Source organism: Camelus bactrianus, unplaced genomic scaffold (genome assembly GCF_048773025.1).
Source record: "Camelus bactrianus isolate YW-2024 breed Bactrian camel unplaced genomic scaffold, ASM4877302v1 HiC_scaffold_30, whole genome shotgun sequence".
In the NCBI taxonomy this organism is placed as follows: domain Eukaryota; kingdom Metazoa; phylum Chordata; class Mammalia; order Artiodactyla; family Camelidae; genus Camelus; species Camelus bactrianus.
In genome coordinates, this window is record NW_027413945.1 from 268,489 (window position 1) to 281,408 (window position 12,920).

A 12,920-nucleotide genomic window follows, 5' to 3' on the forward strand; every position below is an offset into this window, starting at 1 on the left:
CCCATATATATATATTGAGTGGAGTTTTCAACTGAAAAGAAACTTTGTGTTCCCAACAAGCTAGGTGAAGGACGGCTTTCACACACACTTATCTCTCAGAACTGAGCATGTGGAGAGACGTTCGTTCATCTAGCACATTGGGAACGGGTTGCAGGAGAAACTTTTACTCTGGTTTCTCAGTCTGTTTCCTAGTGCCGGTTTGAAGTTCCTGCAGTTTTCACTGTAAAACCGAGTTGGAGCTAGTCCCTACCCATATATATATATTTAGTGGAGTTTGCAACTGGAAAGAAACTTTGTGTTCCCAACAAGCTAGGTGAAGGACGGGTTTCACACACATTTATCTCTCAGAACTGAGCATGTGGAGAGACGTTCGTTCATCTAGCACAACGGGAACGGGTTGCAGGGGAAACATTTACTCTGGTTTCTCAGTCTGTTTCCTAGTGCCGGTTTGAAGTTCCTGCAGTTTTCACCTTAAACCCGGGTTGGAGCTAGTACCTCCCCATATATATGTATGGAGTGGAGTTTGCAACTGAAAAGAAACTTTGTGTTCCCAACAAGCTAGGTGAAGGAAGGCTTTCACACACACTTATCACTCTGAACTGAGCATGTGGAGAGACCTTCGTTCATCTAGCACAAAGGGAACGGGTTGCAGGAAAAACTTTTACTCTGGTTTCTCAGTCTGTTTCCTAGTGCCGTTTGGAAGTTCCTGCAGTTTTCACTGTAAAAACGAGTTGGAGCTAGTCCCTACCCATATATATATATTGAGTGGAGTTTGCAACTGAAAAGAAACTTTGTGTTCCCAACAAGCTAGGTGAAGGACGGCTTTCACACACACATATCTCTCAGAACTGAGCATGTGGAGAGACGTTCGTTCATCTAGCACAAAGGGAACGGGTTGCAGGAGAAACTTTTACTCTGGTTTCTCAGTCTGTTTCCTAGTGCCGGTTTGAAGTTCCTGCAGTATTCACTGTAAAATCGAGTTGGAGCTTGTCCCTACCCATATATATATATTTAGTGGAGTTTGCAACTGGAAAGAAACTTTGTGTTCCCAACAAGCTAGGTGAAGGACGGGTTTCACACACACTTATCTCTGAGAACTGAGCATGTGGAGAGACGTTCGTTCATCTAGCACAACGGGAACGGGTTGCAGGGGAAACATTTACTCTGGTTTCTCAGTCTGTTTCCTAGTGCCGGTTTAAAGTTCCTGCAGTTTTCACTGTAAAACCGAGTTGGAGCTAGTCCCTACCCATATATATATATTTAGTAGAGTTTGCAACTGGAAAGAAACTTTGTGTTCCCAACAAGCTAGGTGAAGGACGGGTTTCACACACACTTATCTCTCAGAACTGAGCATGTGGAGAGACGTTCGTTCATCTAGCACAACGGGAACGGGTTGCAGGGGAAACATTTACTCTGGTTTCTCAGTCTGTTTCCTAGTGCCGGTTTGAAGTTCCTGCAGTTTTCACTGTAAAACCGGTTTGGAGCTAGTACCTCCCCATATATATGTATGGAGTGGAGTTTGCAACTGAAAAGAAACTTTGTGTTCCCAACAAGCTAGGTGAAGGACGGCTTTCACACACACTTATCTCTCAGAACTGAGCATGTGGAGAGACGTTCGTTCATCTAGCACAAAGGGAACGGGTTGCAGGAGAAACTTTTACTCTGGTTACTCAGTCTGTTTCCTAGTGCCGGTTTGAAGTTCCTGCAGTTTTCACTGTAAAACCGAGTTGGAGCTAGTACCTACCCATATATATGTATGGAGTGGAGTTTGCAACTGAAAAGAAACTTTGTGTTCCCAACAAGCTAGGTGAAGGAAGGCTTTCACACACACTTATCACTCTGAACTGAGCATGTGGAGAGACCTTCGTTCATCTAGCACAAAGGGAACGGGTTGCAGGAAAAACTTTTACTCTGGTTTCTCAGTCTGTTTCCTAGTGCCGTTTGGAAGTTCCTGCAGTTTTCACTGTAAAAACGAGTTGGAGCTAGTCCCTACCCATATATATATATTGAGTGGAGTTTGCAACTGAAAAGAAACTTTGTGTTCCCAACAAGCTAGGTGAAGGACGGCTTTCACACACACTTATCTCTCAGAACTGAGCATGTGGAGAGACGTTCGTTCATCTAGCACAAAGGGAACGGGTTGCAGGAGAAACTTTTACTCTGGTTTCTCAGTCTGTTTCCTAGTGCCGGTTTGAAGTTCCTGCAGTTTTCACTGTAAAACCGAGTTGGAGCTTGTCCCTACCCATATATATATATTTAGTGGAGTTTGCAACTGGAAAGAAACTTTGTGTTCCCAACAAGCTAGGTGAAGGACGGGTTTCACACACACTTATCTCTCAGAACTGAGCATGTGGAGAGACGTTCGTTCATCTAGCACAACGGGAACGGGTTGCAGGGGAAACATTTACTCTGGTTTCTCAGTCTGTTTCCTAGTGCCGGTTTGAAGTTCCTGCAGTTTTCTCCTTAAACCCGGGTTGAAGCTAGTACCTCCCCATATATATGTATGGATTGGAGTTTGCAACTGAAAAGAAACTTTGTGTTCCCAACAAGCTAGGTGAAGGAAGGCTTTCACACACACTTATCTGTCAGAACTGAGCATGTGGAGAGACGTTCGTTCATCTAGCACAAAGGGAACGGTTTGCAGGGGAAACATTAACTCTGGTTTCTCAGTCTGTTTCCTAGTGCCGGTTTGAAGTTCCTGCAGTTTCCACTGTAAAACCGATTTGGAGCTAGTACCTCCCCATATATATTTATGGAATGGAGTTTGCAACTGAAAAGAAACTTAGTGTTCCCAACAAGCTAGGTGAAGGAAGGCTTTCACACACACTTATCTGTCAGAACTGAGCATGTGGAGAGACGTTCGTTCATCTAGCACAAAGGGAACGGGTTGCAGGGGAAACATTTACTCTGGTTTCTCAGTCTGTTTCCTAGTGCCGGTTTGAAGTTCCTGCAGTTTCCACTGTAAAACCGAGTTGGAGCTAGTACCTCCCCATATATATGTATGGAATGGAGTTTGCAACTGAAAAGAAACTTGGTGTTCCCAACAAGCAAGGTTAAGGACGGCTTTCACACACACTTATCTCTCAGAACTGAGCATTTGGAGAGACGTTCGTTCATCTAGCAGAAAGGGAACAGGTTGCAGGAGAAACTTATACTCTGGTTTCTCAGTCTGTTTCCTAGTGCCGGTTTGAAGTTCCTGCAGTTTTCCCTTTAAAACCGAGTTGGAGTTAGTACCTCCCCATATAAATGTATGGAGTGGAGTTTGCAACTGAAAAGAAACTTTGTGTTCCCAACAAACTATGTGAAGGACGTCTTTCACACACACTTATCTCTCAGAACTGAGCATGTGGAGAGACGTTCGTTCATCTAGCACAAGGGGAACGGTTTGCAGGAGAAACTTTTACTCTGGTTTCTCAGTCTGTTTCCTAGTGCCGGTTTGAAGTTCCTGCAGTTTTCACTGTAAAACCGAGTTGGAGCTTGTACCTCCCCATATATATGTATGGAGTGGAGTTTGCAACTGAAAAGAAACTTTGTTTTTCCAACAAGCTAGGTGAAAGACGGCTTTCACACACACTTATCTCTCAGAACTGAGCATTTGGAGAGACGTTCGTTCATCTAGCACAAAGGGAACGGGTTGCAGGAGAAACTTTTACTCTGGTTTCTCAGTCTGTTTCCTAGTGCCGGTTTGAAGTTCCTGCAGTTTTCACTGTAAAACCGGGTTGGAGCTAGTACCACCCCATATATATGTATGGAGTGGAGTTTGCAACTGAAAAGAAACTTTGTGTTCCCAACAAGCTAGGTGAAGGACGGCTTTCACACACACTTATCTCTCAGAACTGAGCATGTGGAGAGACGTTCGTTCATCTAGCACAAAGGGAACGGGTTGCAGGAGAAACTTTTACTCTGGTTTCTCAGTCTGTTTCCTAGTGCCGGTTTGAAGTTCCTGCAGTTTCCACTGTAAAACCGATTTGGAGCTAGTACCTCCCCATATATATTTATGGAATGGATTTTGCAACTGAAAAGAAACTTAGTGTTCCCAACAAGCTAGGTGAAGGAAGGCTTTCACACACACTTATCTGTCAGAACTGAGCATGTGGAGAGACGTTCGTTCATCTAGCACAAAGGGAACGGGTTGCAGGGGAAACATTTACTCTGGTTTCTCAGTCTGTTTCCTAGTGCCGGTTTGAAGTTCCTGCAGTTTCCACTGTAAAACCGAGTTGGAGCTAGTACCTCCCCATATATATGTATGGAATGGAGTTTGCAACTGAAAAGAAACTTGGTGTTCCCAACAAGCAAGGTTAAGGACGGCTTTCACACACACTTATCTCTCAGAACTGAGCATTTGGAGAGACGTTCGTTCATCTAGCACAAAGGGAACAGGTTGCAGGAGAAACTTATACTCTGGTTTCTCAGTCTGTTTCCTAGTGCCGGTTTGAAGTTCCTGCAGTTTTCCCTTTAAAACCGAGTTGGAGTTAGTACCTCCCCATATAAATGTATGGAGTGGAGTTTGCAACTGAAAAGAAACTTTGTGTTCCCAACAAACTATGTGAAGGACGTCTTTCACACACACTTATCTCTCAGAACTGAGCATGTGGAGAGACGTTCGTTCATCTAGCACAAAGGGAACGGGTTGCAGGAGAAACTTTTACTCTGGTTTCTCAGTCTGTTTCCTAGTGCCGGTTTGAAGTTCCTGCAGTTTTCACTGTAAAACCGAGTTGGAGCTTGTACCTCCCCATATATATGTATGGAGTGGAGTTTGCAACTGAAAAGAAACTTTGTTTTTCCAACAAGCTAGGTGAAAGACGGCTTTCACACACACTTATCTCTCAGAACTGAGCATTTGGAGAGACGTTCGTTCATCTAGCACAAAGGGAACGGGTTGCAGGAGAAACTTTTACTCTGGTTTCTCAGTCTGTTTCCTAGTGCCGGTTTGAAGTTCCTGCAGTTTTCACTGTAAAACCGGGTTGGAGCTAGTACCACCCCATATATATGTATGGAGTGGAGTTTGCAACTGAAAAGAAACTTTGTGTTCCCAACAAGCTAGGTGAAGGACGGCTTTCACACACACTTATCTCTCAGAACTGAGCATGTGGAGAGACGTTCGTTCATCTAGCACAAAGGGAACGGGTTGCAGGAGAAACTTTTACTCTGGTTTCTCAGTCTGTTTCCTAGTGCCGGTTTGAAGTTCCTGCAGTTTTCACTGTAAAACCGAGTTGGAGCTAGTACCTACCCATATATATATATAGAGTGGAGTTTGCAACTGAAAAGAAACTTTGTGTTCCCAATAAGCTAGTTGAAGAACGGGTTTCACACACACTTATCTCTCAGAACTGAGCATGTGGAGAGACGTTCGTTCATCTAGCACAAAGGGAACGGGTTGCAGGAGAATCTTTTACTCTGGTTTCTCAGTCTGTTTACTAGTGCCGGTTTGAAGTTCCTGCAGTTTTCACTGTAAAAGCGAGTTGGAGCTAGTACCTCCCCATATATATGTATGGAGTGGAGTTTGCAACTGAAAAGAATCTTTGTGTTCCCAATAAGCTAGGTGAAGGACGGGTTTCACACACACTTATCTCTCAGAACTGAGCATGTGGAGAGACGTTCGTTCATCTAGCACAAAGGGAACGGGTTGCAGGAGAAACTTTTACTCTGGTTTCTCAGTCTGTTTCCTAGTGCCGGTTTGAAGTTCCTGCAATTTTCACTGTAAAACCGAGTTGTAGCTAGTACCTCCCCATATATATGTATGGAGTGTAGTTTGCAACTGAGAAAAACTTTGTGTTCCCAACAAGCTAGTTGAAGGACGGGTTTCACACACACTTATCTCTCAGAACTGAGCATGTGGAGAGTCGTTCTTTCATCTAGCACAAAGGGAACGGGTTGCAGGAGAAACTTTTACTCTGGTTTCTCAGTCTGTTTCCTAGTGCCGGTTTGAAGTTCCTGCAGTTTTCACTCTAAAACCGAGTTGGAGCTAGTACCTCCCCATATATACGTATGGAGTGGAGTTTGCAACTGAAAGAAACTTTGTGTTCCCAACAAGCTAGGTGAAGGACGGCTTTCACACACAATTATCTCTCAGAAATGAGCATGTGGAGAGACGTTCGTTCATCTAGCACAAAGGGAACGGGTTGCAGGAGAAACTTTTACTCTGGTTTCTCAGTCTGTTTCCTAGTGCCGGTTTGAATTTCCTGCAGTTTTCCATGTAAAACCGAGTTGGAGCTAGTACCTCCCCATATAAATGTATGGAGTGGAGTTTGCAACTGAAAAGAAACTTTGTGTTCCCAACAAGCTAGGTGAAGGACGGCTTTCACACACACTTATCTCTCACAACTGAGCATGTGGAGAGACGTTCGTTCATCTAGCACAAAGGGAACGGGTTGCAGGGGAAACATTTACTCTGGTTTCTCAGTCTGTTTCCTAGTGCCGGTTTGAAGTTCCTGCAGTTTTCACTGTAAAACCGAGTTGGAGCTAGTACCTCCCCATATATATGTATGGAGTGGAGTTTGCAACTGAAAAGAATCTTTGTGTTCCCAATAAGCTAGTTGAAGAACGGGTTTCACACACACTTATCTCTCAGAACTGAGCATGTGGAGAGACGTTCGTTCATCTAGCACAAATGGAACGGGTTGCAGGAGAATCTTTTACTCTGGTTTCTCAGTCTGTTTACTAGTGCCGGTTTGAAGTTCCTGCAGTTTTCACTGTAAAACCGAGTTGGAGCTAGTACCTCCCCATATATATGTATGGAGTGGAGTTTGCAACTGAAAAGAATCTTTGTGTTCCCAATAAGCTAGGTGAAGGACGGGTTTCACACACACTTATCTCTCAGAACTGAGCATGTGGAGAGACGTTCGTTCATCTAGCACAAAGGGAACGGGTTGCAGGAGAAACTTTTACTCTGGTTTCTCAGTCTGTTTCCTTGTGCCGGTTTGAAGTTCCTGCAATTTTCACTGTAAAACCGAGTTGGAGCTAGTACCTCCCCATATATATGTATGGAGTGTAGTTTGCAACTGAGAAAAACTTTGTGTTCCCAACAAGCTAGTTGAAGGACGGGTTTCACACACACTTATCTCTCAGAACTGAGCATGTGGAGAGTCGTTCGTTCATCTAGCACAAAGGGAACGGGTTGCAGGAGAAACTTTTACTCTGGTTTCTCAGTCTGTTTCCTAGTGCCGGTTTGAAGTTCCTGCAGTTTTCACTCTAAAACCGAGTTGGAGCTAGTACCTCCCCATATATACGTATGGAGTGGAGTTTGCAACTGAAAGAAACTTTGTGTTCCCAACAAGATAGGTGAAGGACGGCTTTCACACACACTTATCTCTCAGAAATGAGCATGTGGAGAGTCTTTCGTTCATCTAGCACAAAGGGAACGGGTTGCAGGAGAAACTTTTACTCTGGTTTCTCAGTCTGTTTCCTAGTGCCGGTTTGAAGTTCCTGCAGTTTTCACTGTAAAACCGAGTTGGAGCTAGTCCCTACCCATATATATATATTTAGTGGAGTTTGCAACTGGAAAGAAACTTTGTGTTCCCAACAAGCTAGGTGAAGGAAGGGTTTCACACACACTTATCTCTCAGAACTGAGCATGTGGAGAGACGTTCGTTCATCTAGCACAACGGGAACGGGTTGCAGGGGAAACATTTACTCTGGTTTCTCAGTCTGTTTCCTAGTGCCGATTTGAAGTTCCTGCAGTTTTCACCTTAAACCCGGGTTGGAGCTAGTACCTCCCCATATATATGTATGGAGTGGAGTTTGCAACTGAAAAGAAACTTTGTGTTCCCCACAAGCTAGGTGAAGGAAGTCTTTCACACACACTTATCACTCTGAACTGAGCATGTGGAGAGACCTTCGTTCATCTAGCACAAAGGGAACGGGTTGCAGGAAAAACTTTTACTCTGGTTTCTCAGTCTGTTTCCTAGTGCCGTTTGGAAGTTCCTGCAGTTTTCACTGTAAAAACGAGTTGGAGCTAGTCCCTACCCATATATATATATTGAGTGGAGTTTGCAACTGAAAAGAAACTTTGTGTTCCCAACAAGCTAGGTGAAGTACGGCTTTCACACACACTTATCTCTCAGAACTGAGCATGTGGAGAGACGTTCGTTCATCTAGCACAAAGGGAACGGGTTGCAGGAGAAACTTTTACTCTGGTTTCTCAGTCTGTTTCCTAGTGCCGGTTTGAAGTTCCTGCAGTTTTCACTGTAAAATCGAGTTGGAGCTAGTCCCTACCCATATATATATATTTAGTGGAGTTTGCAACTGGAAAGAAACTTTGTGTTCCCAACAAGCTAGGTGAAGGACGGGTTTCACACACACTTATCTCTCAGAACTGAGCATGTGGAGAGACGTTCGTTCATCTAGCACAACGGGAACGGTTTGCAGGGGAAACATTTACTCTGGTTTCTCAGTCTGTTTCCTAGTGCCGGTTTGAAGTTCCTGCAGTTTTCAACTTAAACCCGGGTTGAAGCTAGTACCTCCCCATATATATGTATGGAGTGGAGTTTGCAACTGAAAAGAAACTTTGTGTTCCCAACAAGCTAGGTGAAGGAAGGCTTTCACACACACTTATCTGTCAGAACTGAGCATGTGGAGAGACGTTCGTTCATCTAGCACAAATGGAAAGGGTTGCAGGGGAAACATTTTCTCTGGTTTCTCAGTCTGTTTCCTAGTGCCGGTTTGAAGTTCCTGCAGTTTCCACTGTAAAACCGATTTGGAGCTAGTACCTTCCCATATATATGTATGGAATGGAGTTTGCAACTGAAAAGAATCTTTGTGTTCCCAACAAGCTAGGTGAAGGAAGGCTTTCACACACACTTATCTGTCAGAACTGAGCATGTGGAGAGACGTTCGTTCATCTAGCACAAATGGAAAGGGTTGCAGGGGAAACATTATCTCTGGTTTCTCAGTCTGTTTCCTAGTGCCGGTTTGAAGTTCCTGCAGTTTTCCCTTTAAAACCGAGTTGGAGTTAGTACCTCCCCATATAAATGTATGGAGTGGAGTTTGCAACTGAAAAGAAACTTTGTGTTCCCAACAAACTATGTGAAGGACGTCTTTCACACACACTTATCTCTCAGAACTGAGCATGTGGAGAGACGTTCGTTCATCTAGCACAAAGGGAACGGGTTGCAGGAGAAACTTTTACTCTGGTTTCTCAGTCTGTTTCCTAGTGCCGGTTTGAAGTTCCTGCAGTTTTCACTGTAAAACCGAGTTGGAGCTTGTACCTCCCCATATATATGTATGGAGTGGAGTTTGCAACTGAAAAGAAACTTTGTTTTTCCAACAAGCTAGGTGAAAGACGGCTTTCACACACACTTATCTCTCAGAACTGAGCATTTGGAGAGACGTTCGTTCATCTAGCACAAAGGGAACGGGTTGCAGGAGAAACTTTTACTCTGGTTTCTCAGTCTGTTTCCTAGTGCCGGTTTGAAGTTCCTGCAGTTTTCACTGTAAAACCGGGTTGGAGCTAGTACCACCCCATATATATGTATGGAGTGGAGTTTGCAACTGAAAAGAAACTTTGTGTTCCCAACAAGCTAGGTGAAGGACGGCTTTCACACACACTTATCTCTCAGAACTGAGCATGTGGAGAGACGTTCGTTCATCTAGCACAAAGGGAACGGGTTGCAGGAGAAACTTTTACTCTGGTTTCTCAGTCTGTTTCCTAGTGCCGGTTTGAAGTTCCTGCAGTTTTCACTGTAAAACCGAGTTGGAGCTAGTACCTACCCATATATATATATAGAGTGGAGTTTGCAACTGAAAAGAAACTTTGTGTTCCCAATAAGCTAGTTGAAGAACGGGTTTCACACACACTTATCTCTCAGAACTGAGCATGTGGAGAGACGTTCGTTCATCTAGCACAAAGGGAACGGGTTGCAGGAGAATCTTTTACTCTGGTTTCTCAGTCTGTTTACTAGTGCCGGTTTGAAGTTCCTGCAGTTTTCACTGTAAAAGCGAGTTGGAGCTAGTACCTCCCCATATATATGTATGGAGTGGAGTTTGCAACTGAAAAGAATCTTTGTGTTCCCAATAAGCTAGGTGAAGGACGGGTTTCACACACACTTATCTCTCAGAACTGAGCATGTGGAGAGACGTTCGTTCATCTAGCACAAAGGGAACGGGTTGCAGGAGAAACTTTTACTCTGGTTTCTCAGTCTGTTTCCTAGTGCCGGTTTGAAGTTCCTGCAGTTTTCACTGTAAAACCGAGTTGGAGCTTGTACCTCCCCATATATATGTATGGAGTGGAGTTTGCAACTGAAAAGAAACTTTGTTTTTCCAACAAGCTAGGTGAAAGGCGGCTTTCACACACACTTATCTCTCAGAACTGAGCATTTGGAGAGACGTTCGTTCATCTAGCACAAAGGGAACGGGTTGCAGGAGAAACTTTTACTCTGGTTTCTCAGTCTGTTTCCTAGTGCCGGTTTGAAGTTCCTGCAGTTTTCACTGTAAAACCGGGTTGGAGCTAGTACCACCCCATATATATGTATGGAGTGGAGTTTGCAACTGAAAAGAAACTTTGTGTTCCCAACAAGCTAGGTGAAGGACGGCTTTCACACACACTTATCTCTCAGAACTGAGCATGTGGAGAGACGTTCGTTCATCTAGCACAAAGGGAACGGGTTGCAGGAGAAACTTTTACTCTGGTTTCTCAGTCTGTTTCCTAGTGCCGGTTTGAAGTTCCTGCAGTTTTCACTGTAAAACCGAGTTGGAGCTAGTACCTACCCATATATATATATAGAGTGGAGTTTGCAACTGAAAAGAAACTTTGTGTTCCCAATAAGCTAGTTGAAGAACGGGTTTCACACACACTTATCTCTCAGAACTGAGCATGTGGAGAGACGTTCGTTCATCTAGCACAAAGGGAACGGGTTGCAGGAGAATCTTTTACTCTGGTTTCTCAGTCTGTTTACTAGTGCCGGTTTGAAGTTCCTGCAGTTTTCACTGTAAAACGGAGTTGGAGCTTGTACCTCCCCATATATATGTATGGAGTGGAGTTTGCAACTGAAAAGAAACTTTGTTTTTCCAACAAGCTAGGTGAAAGACGGCTTTCACACACACTTATCTCTCAGAACTGAGCATTTGGAGAGACGTTCGTTCATCTAGCACAAAGGGAACGGGTTGCAGGAGAAACTTTTACTCTGGTTTCTCAGTCTGTTTCCTAGTGCCGGTTTGAAGTTCCTGCAGTTTTCACTGTAAAACCGGGTTGGAGCTAGTACCACCCCATATATATGTATGAAGTGGAGTTTGCAACTGAAAAGAAACTTTGTGTTCCCAACAAGCTAGGTGAAGGACGGCTTTCACACACACTTATCTCTCAGAACTGAGCATGTGGAGAGACGTTCGTTCATCTAGCACAAAGGGAACGGGTTGCAGGAGAAACTTTTACTCTGGTTTCTCAGTCTGTTTCCTAGTGCCGGTTTGAAGTTCCTGCAGTTTTCACTGTAAAACAGAGTTGGAGCTAGTACCTACCCATATATATATATAGAGTGGAGTTTGCAACTGAAAAGAAACTTTGTGTTCCCAACAAGCTAGGTGAAGTACGGGTTTCACACACACTTATCTCTCAGAACTGAGCATGTGGAGAGACTTTCGTTCATCTAGCACAAAGGGAACGGGTTGCAGGAGAAACTTTTACTCTGGTTTCTCAGTCTGTTTCCTAGTGCCGGTTTGAATTTCCTGCAGTTTTCCATGTAAAACCGAGTTGGAGCTAGTACCTCCCCATATATATGTATGGAGTGGAGTTTGCAACTGAAAAGAATCTTTGTGTTCCCAATAAGCTAGTTGAAGAACGGGTTTCACACACACTTATCTCTCAGAACTGAGCATGTGGAGAGACGTTCGTTCATCTAGCACAAAGGGAACGGGTTGCAGGAGAATCTTTTACTCTGGTTTCTCAGTCTGTTTACTAGTGCCGGTTTGAAGTTCCTGCAGTTTTCACTGTAAAAGCGAGTTGGAGCTAGTACCTCCCCATATATATGTATGGAGTGGAGTTTGCAACTGAAAAGAATCTTTGTGTTCCCAATAAGCTAGGTGAAGGACGGGTTTCACACACACTTATCTCTCAGAACTGAGCATGTGGAGAGACGTTCGTTCATCTAGCACAAAGGGAACGGGTTGCAGGAGAAACTTTTACTCTGGTTTCTCAGTCTGTTTCCTAGTGCCGGTTTGAAGTTCCTGCAATTTTCACTGTAAAACCGAGTTGGAGCTAGTACCTCCCCATATATATGTATGGAGTGTAGTTTGCAACTGAGAAAAACTTTGTGTTCCCAACAAGCTAGTTGAAGGACGGGTTTCACACACACTTATCTCTCAGAACTGAGCATGTGGAGAGTCGTTCTTTCATCTAGCACAAAGGGAACGGGTTGCAGGAGAAACTTTTACTCTGGTTTCTCAGTCTGTTTCCTAGTGCCGGTTTGAAGTTCCTGCAGTTTTCACTCTAAAACCGAGTTGGAGCTAGTACCTCCCCATATATACGTATGGAGTGGAGTTTGCAACTGAAAGAAACTTTGTGTTCCCAACAAGCTAGGTGAAGGACGGCTTTCACACACAATTATCTCTCAGAAATGAGCATGTGGAGAGACGTTCGTTCATCTAGCACAAAGGGAACGGGTTGCAGGAGAAACTTTTACTCTGGTTTCTCAGTCTGTTTCCTAGTGCCGGTTTGAATTTCCTGCAGTTTTCCATGTAAAACCGAGTTGGAGCTAGTACCTCCCCATATAAATGTATGGAGTGGAGTTTGCAACTGAAAAGAAACTTTGTGTTCCCAACAAGCTAGGTGAAGGACGGCTTTCACACACACTTATCTCTCACAACTGAGCATGTGGAGAGACGTTCGTTCATCTAGCACAAAGGGAACGGGTTGCAGGGGAAACATTTACTCTGGTTTCTCAGTCTGTTTCCTAGTGCCGGTTTGAAGTTCCTGCAGTTTTCACTGTAAA